Below are 12,624 nucleotides of genomic sequence, written 5' to 3'. Positions count from 1 at the left end.
CAAGAAACTGTTCCTGGCCCAATGCAATTCAATATCTTTATTGACAATCTAGAAGAAAATATATAAGCATGGATGGCAAAGATTGGTAGAATGGTAAATAATGATGGGGACAGGTCAGTTACACAGCATGCTTTGTTGGTCTCATTCTAACAACACTCTTAATATAGTCTATACAACATTCTACATCTAGTAACAAATAATGTAGGGCACACTTAACAGTATGGAAGAGGCAGGGGTACTCCCCCACGTCAGACTGGAGGAAATGGGGTGGATCAATCAACCACATCAATACTTGCTGGTTTAAATTAGAATAAATGGTGGATTTTCTGTACCTTTATATGAAGATTTGAGTACTTCAGTAACTCAGCCAAGAGTGATGGGCCTGCTAAAGGCGTGATTAGGTATGTGAGAGTCTATGGTCTGCAACATGCAGGAGGTCAGATTAGATTATCAGGAGGGTCCCTTCTGGCCTTAAAATCTAAAGCCGCATCTACGTTGGCCCCTGCTCTTCCGGAAGAGGTATACTAATGAGCACAAAGGAAGAAGCAAATGAGGCACAGATTAAAATATCTTGTGCCTCATTTGCATAGTCCCATGAGATTTGGCATCTGGAAGAGCTTCTTCAGGACTCCAAAACAGGCACGTGGATGCAGTTCCCAGGGGGATCATCCGGAAGTAACCCCCCCTTACGGAAGACCCTTCTTCTTCAAACATTCTGCAGGAACTGTGTCCACATGCCTGTTGTGGAGTCCGGAAGAAGCTCTTCTAGAAGCCAGATCTCACAGGACTATGCAAATGAGGTGCAAGATATTTTAATCCATATCTCATTTGCATCCTCCACTGCGCTCGTTAGCATGCTTCTTCTGGAAAGGGGGGAGGGCAGTGTAGACACAGCCTAAGAGTCTATGATGCAGGTGCTACTTGGTGAAATTCTATATCAGGTGTCATGCAAGAGGTCAGACCAAAAGATCATAATTATCCCCTTTTGCCTTAAAAATATTGTTATGTATTAATGAATCTAGAGGTTGAACCTCTCTTGTCTGGCACCCTTGGGATCTGACTGGTGTCAAACTAGAGAGTTTATTTAACCATGGGAAGTCAATATTGTCTAGGAGCATTAACAACAATTTCACTGCTTACTGGGCTCTTGGAAGATATTTAGGGGTAAATTAGAGCTGAATAACAGCACAGAACACTGATGGTAGGTCTACATGCAAAACTATTTTGAAATAACAGCTGTTATTCTGAAATAACTATCCTAGTGCCTACACAACACAACTGCTATTTTTAAATAATTTTGAAATAGCAGGCGGTTTATTTCAAAATCAGTAAACCTCTTTCTACAAGGAATAGCACCTATTTCTAAATAGCTATGTTGAAATAGGTGTTGTTAGGACAGGCAATAGAGACTATTTTGAAATAAGCCATAGCACATCCAATTCATAGTGGCTGCGTCTACACGTGCACGCTACTTCGAAGTAGCGGCAGTAACTTCGACATAGCGCCCGTCACGTCTACACGTGTTGGGCGCTATTTCGAAGTTGAAATCGACGTTAGGCGGCGAGACGTCGAAGTCGCTAACCCCATGAGGGGATGGGAATAGTGCCCTACTTCGACGTTCAACATCGAAGTAGGGACGTGTAGACGATCCGCGTCCCGCAACATCGAAATAGCGGGGTCCTCCATGGCGGCCATCAGCTGGGGGGTTGAGAGATACTCTCTCTCCAGCCCTTGCGGGGCTCTGTGGTCACCATGGGCAGCAGCCCTTAGCCCAGGGCTTCTGGCTGCTGCTGCTGCAGCTGGGGGTCCGTGCTGCATATACAGGGTCTGCAACTAGTTGTTGGCTCTGTGTATCTTGCACTGTTTAATGAAAGTGTGTCTGGGAGGGGCCCTTTAAGGGAGCGACTTGCTGTTGAGTCCGCCCCGTGACCCTGTCTGCAGCTGTGCCTGGCTCCCTTATTTCGATGTGTGCTACTTTGCCGTGTAGACGTTCCCTCGCTGTGCCTATTTCGATGTTGGGCTGAGCAACGTCGAAGTTGAACATCGACGTTGCCAGCCCTGGAGGACGTGTAGACGTTATTCATCGAAATAGCCTATTTCGATGTCGCAACATCGAAATAAGCTATTTCGAAGTTGGGTGCACGTGTAGACGTAGCCATACCTCCAAGCTATTTCAAAATAGGGTGTATGTGTGCAGATACTCTATTTTGAAATAGCTAAGTGCTATTTTAAAATGCATTTTTTGTGTAGCTTGTTTTGAAATAATGCTGCTGTGTAGACATACTCTGACAGCTAGGACTGGTGGCTGTAAATAAACTTTATGGGACCACAGGAAACTTGGCCACACCCAGGATAAGCGGACGTCCAACTAACTAAAATCATGCTGGACTATGGATGTTGGAGGACGAGAGAATGCCAGAGTAGAGAGGTTAAACCTGGATTAAGAAAATGCAGAACACAATGCATAGTTCTTGTGTCCTCTCAATGAAAAATTTTCATGCAACAGTTTCCTTAGAGTTTATCCAAAGCTCACTGAAGTCCGTGAGAGTATTTACATTCACACCAATGGAAAATTGTGTTAGGAACTTATTTTCTGTTATAACAACCATTGCTTGAACTCTATTTCCATATTGCCTTTTAATGCAAAGATCCCCCCTTGCACACCCATAATGTTCTCATTTCCTTCAGGTGCACAGATTGATGTCAAAGCCATGGTGAAATAAAAGCTAAATGAGGTAAAAATATAACTCATAAAAAATCCCATTAAAGGGTTTACCAAGAGCCTTCCTACTGCTGTGATTCAAAGAGCCACACTTTATTCCTTCCAGGAACCAGAAACCCCTTAATCCAGTAAGAATGCAGCTGGAATCAAAGAGCTCGAGGTAGCATTAGGTTGCAAGAAGGAGGGGGGGGTAAAGAATTTTACTGCACACTTGGAATTAATGGGATAGCATTATAGCAACAGTACAGCTCCAAAGCCCTCAGACAGAGAGTTGAGCCAAGATGGGAGAACAATATGATAAACTAGCTATGAAAAAAATCCTTGCTCAGATAGCACTGGGCTACTGTAATAGTAACAGACTATTGAGTGCCTAATGACCCAACCTCTATTAGGAAATAAAAAAAGATGTACATGAACTGCTTGTGTTCAGCCATAATTAATTTTAAAATTTGGGTATCTTCTGGAGAGCAACTCTCTCTTAAGAGTCTGTCTCGTCTTTAAATCAGATACAATCTATCCCTCAACACCAACTCATGTTATTTATTTTACTCTTCTTTAAAAGCAGATCCTGTTCATTCTAGCATCCCAGATTATGGGGATGTAATGGTTTGTGTCAGGTACAGCCTGGTAATTCCACATGTATATCTTAGACTACAGGAGTGGTTGTATCATTCTCTGTTCAGGTTTATTAATTTTTAGCTTCAGGGCAGCGGGTCTGTTTTTTTGTTTCTAGGGGTTTTTTTTGGTTTTGGGTTTTTTGGTTTTTGTTTTTGTTTTTATTGCTGCATTAATGCAAATGAAGTAAGTCACTCTCTGCTCTTTCTTACCCTGTGAAATACTACTATGGTCAACACAGGGTAGGGAAGGGTGACAAAGGACACAAGTTTGCTGTGTCTATGTTTAATGGCATTTCACAGTAAGGTGTAATACACACATGGTGAATTTGCCATATTTTCATATAGAAATGCATATCATAATATGACCATACTGGGACAATCCTAAAAGGTGCTGAGCCTTAGACAACTCCCTTTTAAGTCAGTCAAATGGCGAATGCACAACTGGTGCTCAGCACATCTCAGCAATTGGGCCTGTATCATTTTCCAGATGACGTTGTCAAATGAGAGTCTTTGTCTTTGCACTTGCTCTGCTTTGTGGTTTTCACTGATGTTGTTAACACAAAGAAACAAACACAGAGAGCTCATTTAGCATACAGAGACCCTCCTGGTCAAGTGGCTGCTGAGTAGCTTGGAGGTCAATAGAAATACAGGACCAAGGATAGAAATAGTTCCTCACCTATTGGCTTAAAGTTGGAGGCTAAAGGACATGAGATGACCTGGCGGGGCGGGGCTGGGGCTGGGAAATGACATTTCCTTACATACGCTCTGATCCATGGTTTCCCAAACTGGGGGGCATGCTTCCCTGGGCTGGGGGGACATCATTCCTCCCACCTGAAGAAAGAGCCGGCCTTTGCTTCCGGCTCTCAGCCCCTGCCATTTTACATGGGTAACCCAGTGCAGCCACTATAAAAAGCAGGCAGCCAGTGAAGACTCACTTGCAAAGGTAAGTGAGTGTGGGTCGGGGGGGGGGGGGGAGGAGGAGGAGGATGGGGTTATAAGGCGGGGGGGCTGCCTGGATCCAGTGAGGGGGATACGGATAGGGTAAGAGCAGGAGCTTGTGGTGCTTGGTTTTGTGGGAAGGGAGGGGCTCGGGCAGGCGGCTTGCAGGGCTTGCAGGGCTCAGCCGACCAGCCAACTTGTAGGATTCGTGAAGCTTGAGCAGCTGGCCACAGTATCACAGGGCTCAGTTGTCTTGGGCTGGCAGGTGGGCAGCTGGCCCTAGCAGTGTGGGGCTTGGGCGGCGCGGGCAGCTCGGACTGGCCAGCATGCGGCTGGCTCCAGCAGTGCAGGGCTCGGGCAGCTGGCCCCGGCAACATGGGGCTTGGGAGGCTCGGGCTGGCAGGTGGGCGGCTGGCCCTGGCAGCATGGAGCTTGGGCGGGTGGCTTGGGCAGCTGGCCCACAGCTGGGGTGGGCATCTGGTGCCAGCAGCACAGGGCTCAGGTGGGAAGCTCTGGCAGCTCAGGTCTCAGGCGGGCAGGCAACTGGCATGGGCAACTCTGGCGGCTGGCAAAGGGAGGCAGCTGGCCAGATGGGGTTGCATCAGGAACCCACAAGAGGCCAAGAAAAACTATCTGTGCTTATTTTTAATTTGAAATAACATTTTTTATATCAAGTTTTGTGTTTCTTTTAAATTACCAATTGAATTTTTGGTTAAAAGGCGGGATGGATGATGATAAAGAAGAGGTGGGGAAGCATGAGGGTTTCTCAAAAATCAAAAAGTGGGCATGATGCCGAAAAGTGTGGGAACCACTCTGATCATACCTCTGTGCATGGAATCAGTTTTTGTATTTGGGGGAGAGTCTTCAAAATAATTCTTTGCACTTCCCCCCCCAACAGATTTTGAGCCTACCGTCAGCCATGTCTGCTACAAGAATGCAGCCAAGATGCTCATGCTGGATCCATGCACAGCTGTTAGCACTTTTTTCTTAAAGGTTGAGGGACATGTCTTCCTGTCCCTGATCATAAGCCATTGAAGTCAGTAAGGGTCTTCTATTGGTTCTGGATCAGGCCCAAGAGAAGCTGTGTGGCTGAGGTAAGAGGGGCGGCTGTTAGGGCCCCCTTCACCAAAGTTGAGTTTTGGCAGAAGAGAGGCTCTTGTTTCCAAATGTACAAAAACCCACAGTTCGGCAAATCTGACATGTTGTACAAAGTTGTGTGGTAGGAACAGGGGGACTGGCAGAGCATTTCACACCAGAGAATACTCTAGACAGAGTTTGTTCTCTGTCCCACTTTACAATGACAGTTCAGTCTTTAGCTAGAGTGAATTGTTCCGAAAGTGCATTTTTTTTCCTCACTAGCATGTGTGCATAGGTCTCTGGGAATTCGAGGCATGTCTTCTGAGTGCTCTGTACACCAAGCTTCAAACACATCAATCACTCATCTGGGTGCAAACATCTACTGTTGACAGATCTCAACTCCCAAGGTACCTTAGCTGTGCTTTTGCAGGGTGGGGAAATGCATATAGCTCTTTTCTCCAACACTCTGAACCTACCCAAGGACCTTTCCCTGTCTTCATTTTATATCCTCCCTGGATCCAAGACAGGAGGTACAACACTTTGACGATATTATCCTGAGGAACAAAAGCCAAATCTCTGCCCCTGTTCTTGCTGCTGATTCCACCATTGTACTCAGCAACTCCTTACCATCCCATGTCTCAGAAACATGCCATGGTTTCTCCATCACCAGGAGCTGCCACATAATCCCACTACACAAACTTCTGACACGGCTAAGGAGAGCTGCAGCCAAATGATGGGGGCACAGTTTCCTGCCACAAAAGCAAAGCTGCTGCAGCAGATGTTTAATGAATACCCTTTCCCTTCAGATATGTGCTGATTCAGGCTGTGTAGTCAGTTGGCATCATTGAAAGACTGATCTGAACTTTTCCTCAAAACTCAAACTAACTATATGCTGGCCTGAGGATGGGCTTCAGAAACAGTGACATGTTCACAAAGACCATGGGTTTTGGACATTGAAAGCTTAATACACAGCCACGGTGCTACTCTGAAACCAACTTGACAGAATGCTGCACAAGCTCTTTCATTCAGTGCTGCAAAAATCATTCTAAGTTGTCACAATACTGGAGTGACACAGGAGTCAATTCAGAGCAATAGCTGCTGGCAGCGGTAATCCTGCCTGTTGTAGGAGAGCAATGATGTAAGCTACTCACAAACCCTGTCCTGACAAGTTAAGGCATAAAAATATTTGCATAAATTCTCCAGATTTCTGAATATTTTGGTTGAAAAATTATCCCACCAATAGATATTTCTCAAGCTGTTTGTATCAAGAATTCCATCAATTCATCTGGAATTGGTTCAGCAAGTTGTGTGACTGGTCCCCTAAGTCAGATGATATTTTTTCTGCTATTTGATAACTTATGCTTTTTAAAGTACAGCCTCTAACCAAATTTGTTTGCACCCAGAACGAATTTCATTCCGTGCCAGAACTCATTTGTTTCCCCAGTTACACCTCAGTTTGGGGCCCAAATGTGGCAGTCCAGGAAACAGACATGTGAACAAAAACATTCAGTCAGGAAAAGCAAACAACAGGCCATATCTGTTGCTAATTCATCAAAGGGTTAACAAGTTGTTACATTACTCTGTCAGATCTCACATACACAATAACATTACATCACCTGAATCCTACTCTTACCTCAGGGGCTGAACCATAGCCTATTAAAGACAATAGGATTCTTTCTATTAACTTAGTGCAACTGAAATTATCTCCTAGTTCAAACTGTTGAGATTTTTGGTTTGTTTTATAACCCTTCTTTGTAGACTCAGTGGATTCCTACACTGAATTTTACTGAGTGATGACATACATTGGGGATCAGTCAGATAGGCACCCATCTGCTCTATTGCTATTCTTCATGTGTTATCACCCTTCAGAGACTAATTCTTCACTATGATGCCTCTTTTGCAGCCATTCGCTTCTGTGCAAAGTAGGTGTAAATTGTCACCCAGTCATAATGCCAGTAGTTCCCCCATGCAAATAATTAAGACACTTGCCTCACTTTGGATTGAGTGATAAAATGGAATCAGACAAGTTTGATTTTTGATCCCCTTTGATCTTTGAATGCTTCACTTTATGACAGAATGTTAGATAACATGTCAGATAATGTATCATGTCACATTCCATGACTGTTTGACGACATGTAATGCAATACATCCTGCCGTGCCATGATGTGATGACACAAAATGAGAGAAGTCAAACTGGAAGTACCAATTTTCCACTCATCCTTAACCAGTGAGGAGAAGAGACCAGATTCTAGCTCTCCAATGGTCTGCTTAATTCCTCAATTAAAAAAAATTAAGAAAGTGTGTGGTGTGTTCTTCAATCCAACGTGACTATAAAATGTTGGCATGGCCAAAGACATCTCTGCTCTGGACTTCATCAGAGATCCAAGAGAAGAATTTAAGAACTCATCTGAACATGTAAATCATTGTTCCCAGAGTCTCAAACTGAGCTGATATTGTGTCTAATGAACTGTGAAGCCACAGGCATAAAGAACCACAGGAAGGAAAAGGCAAGATAGATTAGCTGGAATTACCTAGTACAATGAGGTACTGGTCCATTTTTGCTGAGCCAAATAGAAAATCTGTACACCCAGGCCCTGCATAGCCAGTGCAGACTTGTGGGTGGTAGTGCAAGGTGATATACAACAAGCAGGACAAGGGAGTAACTTAACCTTGTCTTAATGAAAGTGCTCCTGGCTGCTTCCAAATTTGGCCTACCAGTGATCAGGAATTAGGTCTAAAAAAAGAAGAACAGAGTGCTAAGTGCCTCATTAAATTGATGAAGATCATACCTGAGACCAATTAGATAGCAAAAGTCAATAACATGACACTGAGCTTCCTACTCCTCTGCCGAACCACCTGCAGACTTTAATTTACAACCCCATGACATTCTCAGATGAGATCATCTCCACTTACGTCATTTGCATCTCACTGAGTATTGAGACTGCATCCACAGAGGTAAGTGACACAGTGGACAACCTTGCTAGGGACCATAGAGAAAACCAAAGAACATAAGAACAGCCATACTGTCCATCCAGCCCAGTAGCCAGTCTGCCAACAGTGGCCAGTGCCAGGTGCCCCAGAGGGGGTGGATCGAAGACAATGATCAAGCGGCTTGTCTCCTGCCGTCCATCTCCAGCCTCTGACAATCAGAGACCAGGGACACCATTCCTACCCTTGGCTAATAGCCTTTTATGGACCTAACCTCCATGAATTTATCTAGCTCTTTCTTAAATTCTGTTATAGTCCTAGCCTTCACAGCCCCCTCTGCCAAGGAGTTCCACAGGCTAACTATGCGCTGAGTGAAGAAGAACTTTCTTTTATTAGTTTTAAACCTGCTACCCACAGAAACGATGTAAATGGCCATGATTAGTTGTTTCTGTAATACGTAGTAGCCCCAACCAGGATTGGCACTAGTATAGTCAGAAAATGGGTTTTTCTTTTGTGTAAAAATGTCAACAAAACAAAAAAAAATTGACCTTTTGTCAAACTAATGAAAAGTTGTGAGCTGAAAATTTTTGAATTCAGGTTTTGGGCTTTTTTTGTTGTTGTTTTTTGATACAAGCTGAACCTTTTCTCAGAAAACACATTTTTGGTGAAAAGTTTTTATCCCTCTACCTATGCACAATGTAGCTCTGAGTATCAAATGTGCATTAGGACAAACAATATAGCTGAATGTGTGATAAAAATTTTAGATCTCAGGTTGTAATATTAGTCTGACTTTGTCTTGGTTTGTTCCCACACAGTCTCACAGAATTTTAGAAATAGACTGTGTAATGGTATATTTTTGTTAATAATCTCCACTGCTGTAGAAACATGACACTAGCTGCAGAAAATGTTTCGCTTACAGTGTGAGAAAGCAAGAGAGAAAAACCCCTAAAGTATCTGCCATTAAAAATGGCAAAGAGCATATCTAGTTATATCACTTAACAGCTGGCCACTATGAATATGATATGGCAGATCACACTAGGCTGAACTAACAAAGTCCATTTTGTTCTGAGCCAAGCAAGACTGCAGCGATTATTTGTAATACATACAGAGAGAAACACAGAGTTAGCCAAAGGTGCGGTTTCTTCTGTTGGGATATACATTGCAGTTAGTATCTTTATTTAATTCAGACACATTCTTCCATGAGTTTCTTGAGAAAAGCAAAAGAACTAGACAGTTTCCAACAGAGCTGGGAACCAAACAGATTGCAGAAGAACACCATGTAAATATGAAAGAAAAGTGCTGAAATGATGCAATCAAATTCCTACATGATGGGATTAAAAAAAGACATATGAGAACCATTGTACCAAGTCAACAGGGCAACTGGAGGATTTAGGATCAAATCTCTGTGACAGGAGATTTAAAAGATGCTTGTGAACAAAAAGCTATGCATCAAATATTTTCTGTACAGAAGAGGATGTGGAGTGGACATGTAGTTCTTCGACTGATCTAGTGGCACAGCTCAAACCTTCAGGATTCTTCTAAGAAATGACCATATCTTCACAAAACTTCACAAGCCTCTCAGTGATAGTACAAATCCTACATACTGGCAAAGCACACAGAGTGCTACCCAGTGGTGCATGGCTATGCTAATATTTAAATGGGCAAGTGTGCTTACCAGACATGACATAACTCAGAATGCCACGATTCCATGATTCAAGCCATGCACTCTGGATGTATGAGAATGTTGAACTTTGTGGACCACACCTTCTGCGTCAAAGTGATGAATGAGCTAAGCCAAAGCAAAAGATTCCTCACACCTCTGGGCTTTGGAGCAAGTCAGAGCCAGATCAGAATTTTGCAGCTAGAGCCGGATCATCAAAAATCAGGTGTTTGCAGTGCCAAGTATTTTATGCAAAGTAGGTGTTGCTTTCCCATATGGAGTTCACAAATAATAGCCACGAAGACGAAACTGAATCTTTAACATAAATGTGAAGAGTGTGCTCTTGTATGGATGCGAGACCTAGCATACTAAAAAGTCTTCAAATCACAAGCTACAGCCATAAACAGATGCCTGAGGTACATCCTTCACACCTGTGGCAAGACCATCACAAATGAGGAGCTTTGGAACAGAGCAGGAGAAAAACCAATTGCCACTGAAATCCAGAGAAGAAGGTGGGGATGGCTAGGCCACACTTCCAGAAAACCATCATCCAGCATAGTCCATCAAGCTCTCACATGGAACCCACGAGGCAAACACAAAAGAGGAAGACCTCAGACAATGTGGAAAAAGTCCACTGAGATTGAAGGACAACAACTGGGGTGCTCCTGCAGCCAGCTAGAGGTTTTGTCCCAAGACAGAGTCAAGTGGAGGAGACTTGCAGATGACCTATGCTCCACATGGAGTACAAGGGTTAAGTAGCAGTGGGTGTTGCTTTCTGGTTCCTGGAAAGATACCATTGCAAGCCGTCAGATGATCGAAGTGTGGATGCCCCAATTGTAACAAATGTTACTTGCATATTTTTTGGCAATAGCCCTGGGGTGAGCAAACTTTTTACATCAGGCCCCGCCCATCATCTCTGCAATCAGCAGGGGTCACCCAACCTGTCTAATGTAATCCAAGCCAATGGAAATTTCCATTATGTTCATATGAAGAAAGAAACCCTTACAGCACGTGTAAGAAATAAATATGTAGAATGTAAAAACTTTATTAATTGGTATATAAATGTGAATACACGGACATAAAAACAGTAACATATTGTAGCATTTCTAATGAGATGGATAAGCCTGAGACCCAGCTGCCAATCATGCTGCACCCCACTTTTGAAATTTCACGTCCCCCAAAGGGGACCTGCCTCCCCACACCCACCACCCATTTTGCACCCCCATGCAACAGACAATTGCTTTCTAACTCAATTTGATCTGAACTTTTTGTTAAATAATTATCAAATATATGGTCCTCAATTTAAAAGTGATTGTCATTCTTATTATTTAAATTACTGTATAGTCTTGCTGTGACATGGCTCATTGGACATGAGCAAGGCCCTATTTTTGCAGGAGACAGGATTAGGGAGGTAAGTGAAACAAGGTCTGTACTACCTAAGGGAGAACAACCAGGTAACCATTTGCAATGGACAAGATAACAATGGCTATGGTAAACTGGAACTATAAATATGGACTAAAGAGTAACCTGTATTCTGCGTGGGAGATTGGGTCCTAAAAAGTAACCAAGACTGTCTCTAAAGGTGCAAAGCAATGTATAGTAAATGCAATGTAATATGCAAATGCATATAAGGAAAGGGATTTGCTTTGTAACTTTGGATGTGAGATATATGCTGTCCCATGCCCTATACTTGTGCCTGATTCAATTCAGCATAGCTTTGCTGTATGCCCAATAAAGGAACCACAGTAATGAGGCCAGACTCCAGTAGAGTTCTTGGTAAACTGACTGGAAGAGGTTTCATGGGAACTCCAACATACTGCAGCACCCAAACAAAACCAACCAACATCTGGATCCCATCCTATTCAGTGCTATACAAACACATTCAAGGTTATGGTCACTACGCTCAAGACTTCAGAAGATAAGACTAGAGTTTGATTTGTGTCACAAGAGCCACATAAGGGACAGTGTTCAGTTGCACTGCCTCTGGCCCAGACCTGGGACAAAGGCATGACTCAGAGTGTCGCAATCTGCATTTCAGTTCCCCACTTATGCCAAAGGAGAAATAATCTGCACAAGCTCTATAACTGGTGCAAATTACACTTCTTCTGCACTGAGGTGCCCTTCTGCAAAATCTCTGCCTACCTCCACAAAAGGAAAACTAGCAGCCCTATGGAGTCTGAGATCCCAACTGAACTGCTACCCAGTATATTGATAGCCTGGCAGGGGTCACAGAGATGCCTTACATTTCTTTACTTCTTGTATCATAGCCTCGGACTGGTGACAATTTAGCCCTAAAACTGCAAATGACCTGAAAGTAGGGAAAGAGATACACTCACATATGTACCATGTGTTTTATAGATATCACACACACACACACACACACACCCCTTGCCATTTTTAAAATCGCCATGAATAAATGAAGCTAACATCATCTAATCCCTATTTGCCTCTCAACTCCTATATAATATCATATTAGTACAGTTATCTTCTGTTTTATTTCCATTTGCTTTGGCACTGAGGCAGTGTTCAACAGCACATCACCCATGGGTGTGCTGCTGGAAATGTAACTTTTTATTGAATAAATGGAATACAGGAAAATTTGTGAAACCTTAATGGACCTATGCTGCACATATTAAAATGTTAATCAGACTAAATCAGGATCCCATCAGATGTATTGATTT

This window comes from Carettochelys insculpta, chromosome 2, assembly GCF_033958435.1.
Source record: "Carettochelys insculpta isolate YL-2023 chromosome 2, ASM3395843v1, whole genome shotgun sequence".
Taxonomy (NCBI): domain Eukaryota; kingdom Metazoa; phylum Chordata; order Testudines; family Carettochelyidae; genus Carettochelys; species Carettochelys insculpta.
Note: the sequence above shows the minus strand (reverse complement) of the source record.